The sequence below is a fragment of the Lotus japonicus genome, chromosome 2 (assembly GCF_012489685.1).
Source record: "Lotus japonicus ecotype B-129 chromosome 2, LjGifu_v1.2".
Lineage (NCBI taxonomy): Eukaryota > Viridiplantae > Streptophyta > Magnoliopsida > Fabales > Fabaceae > Lotus > Lotus japonicus.
The window spans coordinates 45467091-45479802 of record NC_080042.1 but is presented as its reverse complement, the minus strand read 5'-3'; positions in this window follow the sequence as shown (position 1 = coordinate 45479802).

The window sequence follows — 12712 nt, the reverse complement described above, 5'->3', positions numbered from 1 at the left end:
ATTTCTTTGTTCTCTATAATGAATCTGATGTAATTTGTTTTCACCGGAGCCATATTTTATAGGGTCAAGTTCTTAATTGGCTTTTCTTTTTTTAGTTTGTCTTAGCAACCTGGATAATTCTCATATAGAATTTGTTACAATATGTTGATTATATCTAGTTATCTTCATATGCTACCTTAAAATGACCTTTTAGTTTAAATTTTGTTCTAACTTTAGATTTTGTTAGGCTGGTCAAAATATCTTATCTATTTTGTGCATTAGCTAGTCATGTTTTATCATGACTAGCTGTACATTATGTACTCCTGGATGTTCAATATTTTATAAATAATGAAGTCAAGACGTATATTTTATTTTGCCACTCTTTATCATACAACTATCTCAATTTAAAACTCGAATTATGTAATGCTATATCTTTATAATTAAGGTCAACTTAGAGAGAACCCAAATTTAGCTTTGTTTTTATTTTTCCATTAGTAAAGGCCAAATGATATCCCTTTTATCACTGAATATGTGTTAATCAATTATTATTTTCATTTAAATCTTTTATGTATGGATTAGGGAACATTGATTTCATATATTTTTACGTAAATCATTGAAGTATTTAGAAGGGAACATGTTTAGGTAAATGATTTATTATTAATTAAGAAATTATCCAAAAATAAATTAAAGTAGAAACAAATATCCCAAAATAAAATTCTAATTAAACTATAAATCCTAAAAGATAACAAGAAAAAAAAATCATGCTTTCCTAAAATACAGAAAATCCTAAACAAAAACTAAATGCATAAATTTTCAAATTAAGGTCAGATAAACCAAGGACCTACTGTGTTAGAGGGGCCTTTGGTTAATGGCTGAGGGCTCTGCCTTGGTCACTTCTTTGACATCTACGTCATTGCCAGATTTGGGAACTGTTAGCAGTGGGCGTTTCTTCACGCAAGCGAAGAAGGCGTGGCTTCTAGGCAAGGTTGTGGGTTTGGTGTATGAAGGGTGCGACATAGATGCTATATTGTGTAAAAGTATATAAAATACACACACATCATTAACTTAACTGAAACACACGTACAAGCTTAAAGTAGATGGGTGTGATCATTTAATAGTGATAAATGATTCATTGCGGTACTAGTAGCGCTAATAAATTTACAAAATTGGCTACACTTTTTTTTAAATAAAATGTAATCATAAAAGAAATTATGATTTTTAAAGTTCTCAAAACTAAATACTAAAAATTGTGTTGAACTACTTCATAAGAATCATAGCTGAGAAATGATTGAGACACGCGCCTGCGCGTGAAACGCTCTGTTCTCTCTCTTCATTTTGCAAGACCCATACACCATGTTTAGGGCTGCAGGGCGGCGCTCAGCGACCTCGGGAGGCAACCACTCCACTTCGACTACTGAGGAAGAAGACCGAAAGACCAGGAGCTTGAAAAAGGTAAAGATAGCGACAGAAGAGGAGAACTCAGATGTTGTTATGGACCAAGTTTTTGAAGAGGTAACAGAGGAACCAGTATCCCAAAGCCCAACCAAGCCATCGTATAAGGACAAAGTGATGGCAGATGAGTTTGCTAATAATGACTTTACTGATAGGGAAATTGTTGATTCGGTCAGAGAGGAACTTACTGTTGGCGATGCCATAGACGCCTTGGAACGGGTAGATAGGAAACCCTTCAATCTGAACCTGGTTGTACCAATTTCATTGGAGGAGTATGAGCAATGGTGTCGAACATGGAAATTTTCCCTTGTGGTGTAACTGCTGGGAAAAGAAATAGGGTTCAAGTGGATGAATCAAAGACTCTAGAGAATGTGGGCCAATGAAGGTGAGATTAAAGTTATCGATCTCACAGATGAATTCTATCTAATTCGCTTTGCTGCTGAGAAGGACTACAAACTGGCTCTCTTTGAAGGTCCTTGGATGATTGCGGACCACTACCTCATGGTGCAACGCTGGCGACCTATGTTCAAGGCTGATGATGATGGGGTAAAGAAGATAGCGGTTTGGATAAGGCTACCGAAACTCCCTACTGAACTTTACAATGACCAGTTTTTATGGCGGCTAGGATCTCTGTTGGGAACAATGCTTAAAATTGATACCCATACCTCTGTACATTCCAGGGGGAAATTCGCTAGGATAGAGCTGGATTTAAGCCAACAATTGAACCCAACCTTCACAACCCTAGGAGAAGAGCATCGCATGGAATATGAAAGCTTACATTCCATTTGCTTCCATTGTGGAAGATATGGACACAGGAAAGATTTTTGTCCATCCCGTGTGGTAGCGGCTCAACATACTGCTAATCCTGCTCCTAAAGATCCCATCCAAGTGTTGCAAGAGGAATAGTGCACTGTGACCCCTATCAAAGAAGTACCAGCCACCAAGGAAACAGAAAGCCCAAGTGGATTTGGCCCATGGATGATGGCAAAGAAATCCTCAAAGAGAAAGCCCCTGAAGCAGATTAGCAATGACAATAACCATCAGGGAGATGGGTCAAGATTCCAGATATTGGAAGAGGATATGGTAGTGATGGAAACACCTCACAACAACCAGAAAGGAAAGGGACAAGAGAACCTCTCTACAGGATCAACTAAGGCATACCAGGGACCAGGAAAAGGGCCTAAGAAATCAACCAATGCTGCAACCAATCCAAAAACCTCTGGAACAGTAAATCAGAAAAAAGATACCATACCACTAGCGTCTAAGAAACCACAAGAAAAGCTCGAGCCAAAAGCCAATGCGGGGCCTACTCACAAGGACTCTTCAAACAAATCTGATGAAGATGAGACATTGCTAGCAGTCCTGAGACAATATCAACACAACCTTTGGGAAGACTTTAAAACCAAAAGAGTGTCAGGGGATGGTCTCCATGACAACACCCATGAGCCTTCTAATGAGGACCCCAGATTTATCTTGGCTCTATTGAAAAAGAAAGGAGTGATGGATATATCTAATGTGGAACCGCACCTGAGACCTAGTGCTCTTGCTAACATGGAAATTGAGGGAAACCATACCTCCTGTGATGAAATGATGATGGGGGGCCATCCCCAACCTTCTGTTTAAAGGAGGACCATTACTTTCTACTGTTTTTAATGGATTGTCTATTTTGGAATTGCAGAGGTGCAGGGAAGAAAAACTTTCAGGCCTCATCAAAGACTGTACACGGATATACCAATTGGCATTCTTAACTGTTGTTGAACCCCGCAAAAGTGGTTATAAAGCTGACAAAGTCATCTCCAATTTAGGCTTTGAAAGCTTTGTGAAATCTGATGTTGTTGGATACTCTGGTGGAATATATGGTGTTGTTGGAAACCTTCTTTGGTGACCATACAAGTTATTACTGTCCAGAAACACTTCATTCACGTCCATGTCAATCCAAACATTGATGGGGGGTGGTTCCTCACAATGATATATGCTCATCCTCAAGAACATATGAGAATTGGTCTTTGGGAAGACCTTGTAAGCCTCAAGGAGCAATCCCCTGGCCCATGTTGTGTGGCTGGGGACTTCAACTCAGTACTGTTTGAAACTGAAAAGGTTGGAGGGTCCCCATAAATCTGGCAGCAGTAAAAAGATTCCAAGACTGTCTTTCCCTTTGTGCTCTGGACGATCTAGGGGCCAATGGCATTCCTTTCACCTGGCATAGAGGGGAACTGTTTGAAAGATTGGACAGGGCAGTAGCTAACTCTGATTGGAGGGCCACTTTTCCCACTGCCTCTGTCACCAATATCTCACTACCATTCTCTGATCACTGTGTTGTTTGGTTAAGAATGAACCTAGTATAGAGAAGTCCCAAACCTTTCAAGTTTATAGCGTCTTAGCTGTCCCACCTGGATCTTCAGAACCTGATCAAGAACCACTGGAGAATTCCAACTTCTTGGCAAAATAATGTTGGTAGATGCACCTCAGTGTTGAAAAACTAGAACAAAGTAGTTTTTGGGGACATCTTCAAGAACAAAAAACGACTCCTAGCCAGAATTGATGGAATCCAGAAGAAACTTTCCAAGAGTTTTAATCCATACCTAATTAGAAGAAGAGCTAAACTGTGGGCTGAATATGAGGACATTCTAAGAAGAGAGGAGTTGTATTGGGCCCAACAAGCCAAAACTAACTGGCAGAGATTGGGTGATAAGAACACCAAGTTCTTCCATCAAAGCACTATCTGTAGACAACAAAGAAATAGAGTTGAAGCCCTCATCAATGAAGAAGGAAACTGGGTCTATGATAACAGCGAGATTAAAAGCCTCCTAGTGGACTTCTACAAATCCCTCTATTCAATAAACCAAACCCTAGAGGAGACCTTTTCAACTACTTCTGACTTCCCCAAAGTGAGTGAATCGGAGAAGGCAAATATGATTAAATCTGTGACACTCGAGGAAGTTAAACATGCTTTATTTGGAATTGGGAACCTCAAATCCCCAGGTCCAGACGGCTTTCACGTTGTTTTCTTCAAACAACACTAGGAAATCTTACATGAGTCCCTTATTAACTTTGTCAACCAAGTCTTTTGGCAACCAGATCAGATTAAAGGGGTCAATCAAGTTGTAATAGCTCTTGTCCCCAAAGTATAGTCGCCTGAGAGAGCAAACCAGTTCAGACCCATATCACTTTGCAACACTAGTTACAAAGTAATGACTAAAATCCTGGCAAGCAGAATCAACAGCTTGATGCCTAGGCTGATATCTCCTAATCAAGCTAGTTTCGTAACATGGATAATATTCTTATTTTTCAAGAAGTTATTCACTGCCTTAAATCCCTCAAAGGAAAAAATAGGCTATATGGCTATCAAATTGGATCTTGAAAAAGCCTACGATCGACTACATTTTCCTTTTGTTGTCGATTCTATGAGGTTCTTTGGATTTGAAGATCACTTCATAAACTTAGTGTACAACTGAATTTCAACCTCTGAGATGGCCTTAGCTTGGAAAGGTGAGTATACAGAGACTTTCAAACCTCAAAGAGGCCTCAGAACAGGGGATCCCCTATCCCCTTATCTGTTTGTCATTTGCATTGAAAGGCTAGCCCACGCCATTCAAGATGCTTGTGGTAGTGGCAGATGGAAACCCTTCCACATGGGAAGAAATGGGCCTTCAATTTCCCACCTAATGTTTGCAGATGATGTCATTTTGGTGGCTGAGGCATCCATGGATCAAGCTCAGCTTATTGAAAGTATTCTCCGACGATTCTGCAATTCCTTAGGGCAAAAGCTTAGCCTTCCAAAGTCTAGAGTCTACTTTTCTAAAAACGTCCAAGGACCACTAGCAAAGCAAATTTCCACAAAGCTAGGAATCAGCCAAACTCAGAACCTGGGTATGTACTTGGGTGTGCCTGTTCTCCACTCCCGTATGACTAAAGAGAACTTTCAGTTTTTAATAGACAAGGTCAAGAAAAAACTATCTAGCTGGAAATTGAAAACTCTTTCCTTTGCAGGAAGAGTAGCATTAACCCAATCTTGTCTCTTTAGCCTTCCCACCTATGTGATGCAAACTACTCCTATTCCTATGGGAATTTGCAAAGAGATAGAAAAGCTTTGTAGAAATTTTATATGGGGAACCACTGTGGAAAAAAGGAAGTACCACTTGATTAGCTGGGAAACCATTTGCGCACCCAAAAAACATGGAGGATTGGGGTTCATTGATCTTCACACAATCAATAGAGCCTACATGACCAAATTGGCTTGGAAAATTCTAAAGAATGAGGATTTCCTATGGGTTAAAATGTTCAAAGCCAAGTACAAATACAATCATGCGGTAAGGACAATCCCTCTTCCTAAACCTACAGATTCTCCTTCATGGAAAAGAATATGTAGTGCTTGGCCTCTTGTTGTACAAGGTACAACCTGGAATATTGGTGATGGTCGCTCCACACTCCTTTGGACAGATCCCTGGATTCCATCAGTTGATTACTTGCTCGAATTTCTCCCTCGTGATAGTCATAGCTGGGTCCAAAACCTGCCGGTCTCCTACTATGCAAGCGAAGGCAACTAGGAGTGGGATGTTCTGAAACAATTGCTCCCTGAAACCATCTGCAGCAAAATAGTTAAGATCAGACCCCCGAAGGACCATCACAGGGATGACACACCAATATGGAGGCCTTCTTCTGACGGGTATTTTAGCATCAAATCCGTATATTCTATGATCTTTAATCAACATGATTGCTACTCTGCTAAGGCTTTTGAATTAGTGTTGAAATACAAAGGCCTCCCTAGAGTTCAAAGCTTCCTGTGGCAAGTCTCTCATAACAGACTGCTTACTAATGATGAAAGATTTCGTAGGAAGATGGCTAATGATGGACTCTGCCCAAGATGTCTCAATGCTGAAGAAACAGTCATGCATGTGATTAGAGACTGCAACCATATTCAGGATGTTTGGAACCCATTAATCTCACCAAGGGAATGGACTAAATTCTTTAGCTTGGGGCTAACAGACTGGTTAGTGCACAGTTGTTGGTAAATCCGCAAGTGTACGAATCTACCCAGTTTTAATTATCGAACCACAAGGATTGTGAGTGACTAAATTCGGTTTAAGTCTTGAGTATGAAGGTTTGTTTTATTGAAAAAGAGATATGTCGAAGTAGTAATAAGGAAAAACGAAAATAAAAAGACAATTTAGAAATGAAAGATGCTTTGGGTACTTGTTCAACTAGTCAATTCAAGCACATCATTCTAAGCACATGAACTCATGAATCTCTCCTTGATGTTATAGCCTAAGCAATTACCTATCGATGCCTTGCATAGATAGTCATTTCAAACCAAAAGATAAGCTCGATTCCTTGTGTACTTAAACATTTATTTGAAGCATAAAGATTACAAAGTTCAGGCCAACAAACCCCAACCCTTCCTCTATTCCTAGTAGCCAAGATAGAAGGGGTAAACCGAAAAACGGTTCCCTAATCTATAAGAAACTTCCGTTCTGATTATAGAAAAGCATAAAGCAAGCATGCATACAAGCTTAGATTGAAATTCAGAAAATGGGATTCAAGGACAGAAGAAGATCATGTGGGAAAGAACTTAAGATTATAACTCAAATATGAAAATTCTTACATGAAAACCAAAGCATAAGAAGAGAGATTAGCCAAGCATGCTTGGCTAAGAACCTGAATTACAAGCTTGGAAGCCTTCTCTCACTCTCCTAGATGTTCCTCTCCTTCTAAACTTATGTAAAAATGGAAGAGATACAAAATAAAATGACTAGAATCCTATTTATAGGCAAAAATCACGGGTTTGGGCTGTTCCGGGCGCTCAGGCGCCAATAAAGCATGCTGAGAGCCAATTCCAACTGAAAACATAGCCTCTGGAAGCGCCAATTGAGCATGCCTAGGCGCCAATTCCAAAATCCTGGAACAGGGCAATTGGGGCCTAGGCGCCAATGGAGCACGCCTAGGCGCTCTAAACACGCTGTAAAGTCCCTTGATCTTCATTTTAACTCCTCTTTAAGCTTCCATTCAATTCTCCAAGCCTCTAGACCTTCCCTCTTCAGCTGATTCAACCTGAAACCTTGATGAACAAGCTTGGAAAATATCTTGAAACTTAAAGGTCAGTTTTGCACAAAGGCCTTCAAAACAAGTGGAACTTTCAATAACCTCTTAAACTAACCCAAAATGCAACTAAAGTCCCTAATAAACTATTAAATTACCTAAGTGAAGCAAAAACACAAAGAAAGATAAAAATGCATGAGAATGCATGAAACACTACATGAGACTCAACAAAAAGACTCAAAACTAGAAAGGAAAAACCCTAAAAACATCATATAAATCCGGGTCATCAACAATCTGCAACGGAAAGAAAGACATAAGGATGGCATTAAATGGCCTCTGCTGTTTGGAATCATCACTTGGCACATTTGGAAGGATCGTTGTGACCTGGTTTTTAATAACCACACAAATACACCTAGCAATATCATCATTACTGCAACCCGATATTGTAACACCCCGATTTCCGGGTGCCACTGTAGTAACCAAAAATAACCTCTATGTGGAAAACAGGTAATTTTTTTTTTTTTGATTCCTTTTAAATAAAGCAATAGAAAATAAAGACATAACCCAACCACTAAACTAACCAATGTACATCGAATATAAACATGTACAGCCTCAGCTGCACTCCCACGTCACGCGCACTCACAGTGACTCCAAAGTAGTGTGCCCGTAGGCAAATATATACAGAACCAGAAGTGTGAGTGAGAAAGTTGTGATTACAATCCACTAGTAGAAAGTCGGCCTCAAAATGGCCTAAGAAAAGACCCTTATGGTCCGACTGACTCACTGTGATTCCTCAGTAAGAGAACCACACAAAAAGTCATGCGTCGGGAACCTACCCTGTCCCAAAAGCAAAACGAATCAGAGCTCTACACAAGATATGACTCCTGCCTAAACCTACCCTCCAAGTACCAAGTCCACTGCGAACTGAAGTTGGCAAGTTGAAGCTCAGCTCCATGCGTCGTAGAACTCCTTTCGTCAGATGTTCACGCTCGTCAGTCCGGTCCTCCATGACCCTTCCCCGGTACGTCGTTCGACGACCCACAACATCGATCACCCAAGCGGTGGGGGCATGTCGATCCACCAACTCAAACCTGATCCCCCCCGAGGGAGAGACCATCGAAAACCAATCGGCCATCGACATCTGGCAGCAGGCCGACCGCCCAAACACAAACATGCAACCAAAGCCAAGGCGCTAGGGTCAACTCACAGAAATACGTAGATATACACTCAACATGTGATATGGGGTATAGATATATGTTGATATATATATATATATATAAACAATCTTAGCATGTTATGGCTCTAACAATGCTTCAATAAACAACCAGCACACAGTTCAAGTCAGAATGAATGTATGCGTGATATGCAATCATGAATCCGGATTTGTGACGCGTTCCCGTTCGCCACAAGTGAAGCATTCCCGTTCTTCACTATGGATGAACCATTCCCGTTATTCATCCTGGATGAACCATTCCCGTTATTCATCCTTGGTGAACCATTCCCGTTATTCACCATATGATGAACCATTCCCTTTATTCATCATTTATGCAAGGTGAACCATTCTCGTTATTCACCATGATATGCACAGGTGAACCATTCCCGTTATTCACCCGATTGATGCAATATGGTTAGCCAAACATCGAATCGTCCTCACCACATAAGTGTTTAGCTCACAACCCAAACTCAAAACAAACCCATGAGTTAGTGTCGGTCAATACAACATAACTCGGAGTAAGTGTCGGTCAATACAACACAACTCCACCAACAAGAATACACAAGGGTCTAGTGTCGGTCAATACAACACAGCCCAAACAACAAGAGCACTAAGTGTCGGTCAATACAACACGGCTCCAACAACAAGATAACCCAAGGGATTAGTGTCGGTCAATACAACACAACTCCCACCACAAAACCCACAAACAAAGCCCAGAGTCTGTGCCGGTCAATACAGCACGACTCCAACAACACTCCCAAGAGTACTAGAGTACTCGGTGACTTTCAATCATCACCATAGCTCACCTTAGTGGCTTTCCCAATTCCAAAACTCACAACAAAGGTCGACTTTTCCCCGTCTTTCGTAAATATTTACCCCTTCAGTTTTCCTATACTTAAACGTTAATAACAAATGATTTCAATTCAGATTAGTCAGGTTATGAGTTTATTTCTCAAAGTCTAAGTTTCCCAAGTCTTTAGTTTTCAAAGCTCTATCATTCTAAGTTTTCAAAGATCAATCACCCAAAATACATTTCCCGGGGAAAGTCTAGGTAAACCAACGAATACCAACAAAGGGCTAAGTCTCAAACCCCACATTTGGACTTGCCTAGGGTTGTTCATCCAACCCGAAATATCAAAGATCACCAGATCAATGAATCTCCACTCCGAAGTCGCGTCAAAACGCACAATCCATCAATAGCACAATATCACAAGTTATGGAAAAGCATCATAACATCAACTCATCATCATAAACAACATCAGATAAAGCATAAGTCGAATTTATCGACGCCTATCATGCAATCATAGCTATTATAGTAAGTTTCCCTAACCTCGAGCTGTTCCAGCCTCGCAATCAAAGGTTCCTTCAATCAAATGCTCTGAAGATCCCAAAGTTCCGTCAACTGAACCTCGGAGAAAAACAAAGCAGAATCCAAACAAAATCGATTAGTTCGATCACAATACAACTCACAAACGCTAGACAAATCATTAAAGCTTCAGAATACAACAATCGGATACAAAAGACAAGTTTTCGAAAACGAAAACTCTCCCCCCTAACACTACAAGCTCACGGCCATAAGAGAAAAAGGGCTCCGACTCTTTTTCTTCGATCAAATCTGTTTACAAGGTAGTTTTAGGGTAAAACTAAGGCAAAGAAACTGTCGGAACAATTTTCTGACAATCGGATCGAAATACGACTATCCAGGGGCATTTTGGTCCAAAATAAAGGCTCAAAACTTCAAAGTTATCAGTTCTGAAAAAAAATTCGACAGCATTGATCCTCATGACATCCGTGACAATAAATCCTAAAGGCACGAAGTCAGATTACAGCTTTTCGACAATAAAGTTTCGAAATGTGAGACAAAAAGGGTTTTGAATCAGTTTTTCAGATCCTTGACAACTGGATCGCAATCAGCGATTACTGACAGAAGTTTTAGGCTCTTGGGAACCTAGGGAACAAACCCCAACCAAGAAATCAGAGAAATCGGACAATTTTACAAAAAGCTCAAAATTGTGAGCACAGAAACGACTACAGAAACGCAACAGAAACAGTAATCAGAGGTAGGAATCATGCTAGTTACCTCAATACCTAGAAGTAGGGACGAACTGCACGAAGATTGGTCAAGTTTTCGCGAAAATCCTCTTCTCCCTTGCTCCCTTGAACTCGCGGCCCTTGAGGAAAGAAATGGAGAGATTTTTGCTTTTTCGAGCTATTTATAGGCAGGTGAAATCGCGGGAAAATGAAAATTTCGCGATTCCGATTTTTGCAGCACATTCACCGATGAATTCTAAGAGAGATTCTGGCGTCAGAATTCCAGAACTCAAAACAAGTATCTATGATTTGTGAAAAACGATATCTAAAATCCCAAAAGCGGTGTAAGTTAATCTGACCCGAAAAACTACTTTTTGCTGTGATGCTCAAACAACAAAACTTCCTACTGAAGAAAGATTGGAAATGTCGAAACAAATCTGGCAACGCGGACGGAAACTTCGTTAGAAGTCCCGAATAGAAAAAGTCTTCATCCATCGCTCGAAACTGGGGTTTCGAAGCAAAGAAATTAGCGTCGGCGAGCTTCCGAAAAGTAAATACTATTGTGCGTACAGTCCAGAGTTCCGAAATGAAACGCTGGTCGAAGGAAAAATAAAGAGAATCTTTAAATTTTCCAAAAGTTCGAAATCTCACTTAAAACGTTGCTCTAAAGCGAAATTAGCCTATTCTGGACACGCTCGCCATAAGGCAAGTGTGCAGACGAATCGCACTAACTCCGAAAGCAACTACGCAACATTCCTCAAGCAATTTCTGAACTTTCTTCTTCATTAATCTTTCTCAAATATCAAACTCCTGTCACGCTTACACCGATTCTACGCGTGAGTCGGAAATTAGCTTGTTCTAAAAATCCAGGTCTTACAAATATGCAGCAGATGTGTCTAGGACCCTTCTTCTTCCAGAAAAGGTTGACATGCTGCATAGGAAAAAAGAGGAAATCTCCTGGAAGACGCCAGAGACAGGAACTTGGAAACTTAATGTGGATGATTCTAGTCTGTTGCGCACTAAGAAAGCTGCTTGTGGAGGCTTAGTAAGGGATTCTTGTGGTAAGATTATTAATGATTTTCTACCAAACTAGACTTTTGTAATTCTCTTAGTGCAGAACTCTGGGGCGTGCTAACAGGCCTTAAAATGATGGAGAATCTGAGGCCAAGAAAACTTGAAGTGGAACTTGACTCTAAAGTTGCTTTTGGCCTTCTCACTGGCTCATGTCCTACTAATCACCCATGTGCAGCTATCATTAGTGACATTGCGACCCTTTCCTCCCCTCAGTGGCAGATTTCCTTCCATCACATTTTTCGCGAAGCCAACTCCTGTGCAGACTTCCTGGCACAAATTGGACACAGTTGATGATCTTAGATTTGGTAGTGAGCACATACCCTCAGGATTGCTTCCTCTCTTTTGAGCTGATGTAATTGGGGCTTCAGTCCCAAGATCAGTGTAGTAGTTTCCTGGGCCTTTGGCCCTCCAATTTATCAAAAAAAATATCGTGTTGAAAGGGCCTACAAAATGATTAAAACTTGTCCATTAATAAATATTTTGGTGGAAAAATGTTTGGAATTCCTTTATAAAAAAATTATGGACTCATTAAAGTGTAACGATAGAATAAAATAATAAGAGATTTTAAAAAATTTCCAAGTGCCAAATTACATTGACTTTGATATCAAGTGCCAAATTACATTGACTTTGATATGATTAGATACTAACGGACAAGTAAAATTTATTCAAGAAGTAAACCCTTAAAAAATTCATTTGGGAGTTAGGACTTGGGAGGAGGGATAGTTAAAATGCACATGCATTGTTAACTTAACTGAAACACTCATACAAGCTTGGTTCTTGACTGAGATAATCAATTCGTTTAATCGAGAAGTTGTAGTTGTTAAAGTAGATGGGTGTGATAATTTAATAGTGATAAATCATTCATTCCAGTACTAGCAGCAGTAATGAATTTACAAAATTGGCTACAAGTTTTTTAAAACAAAATGG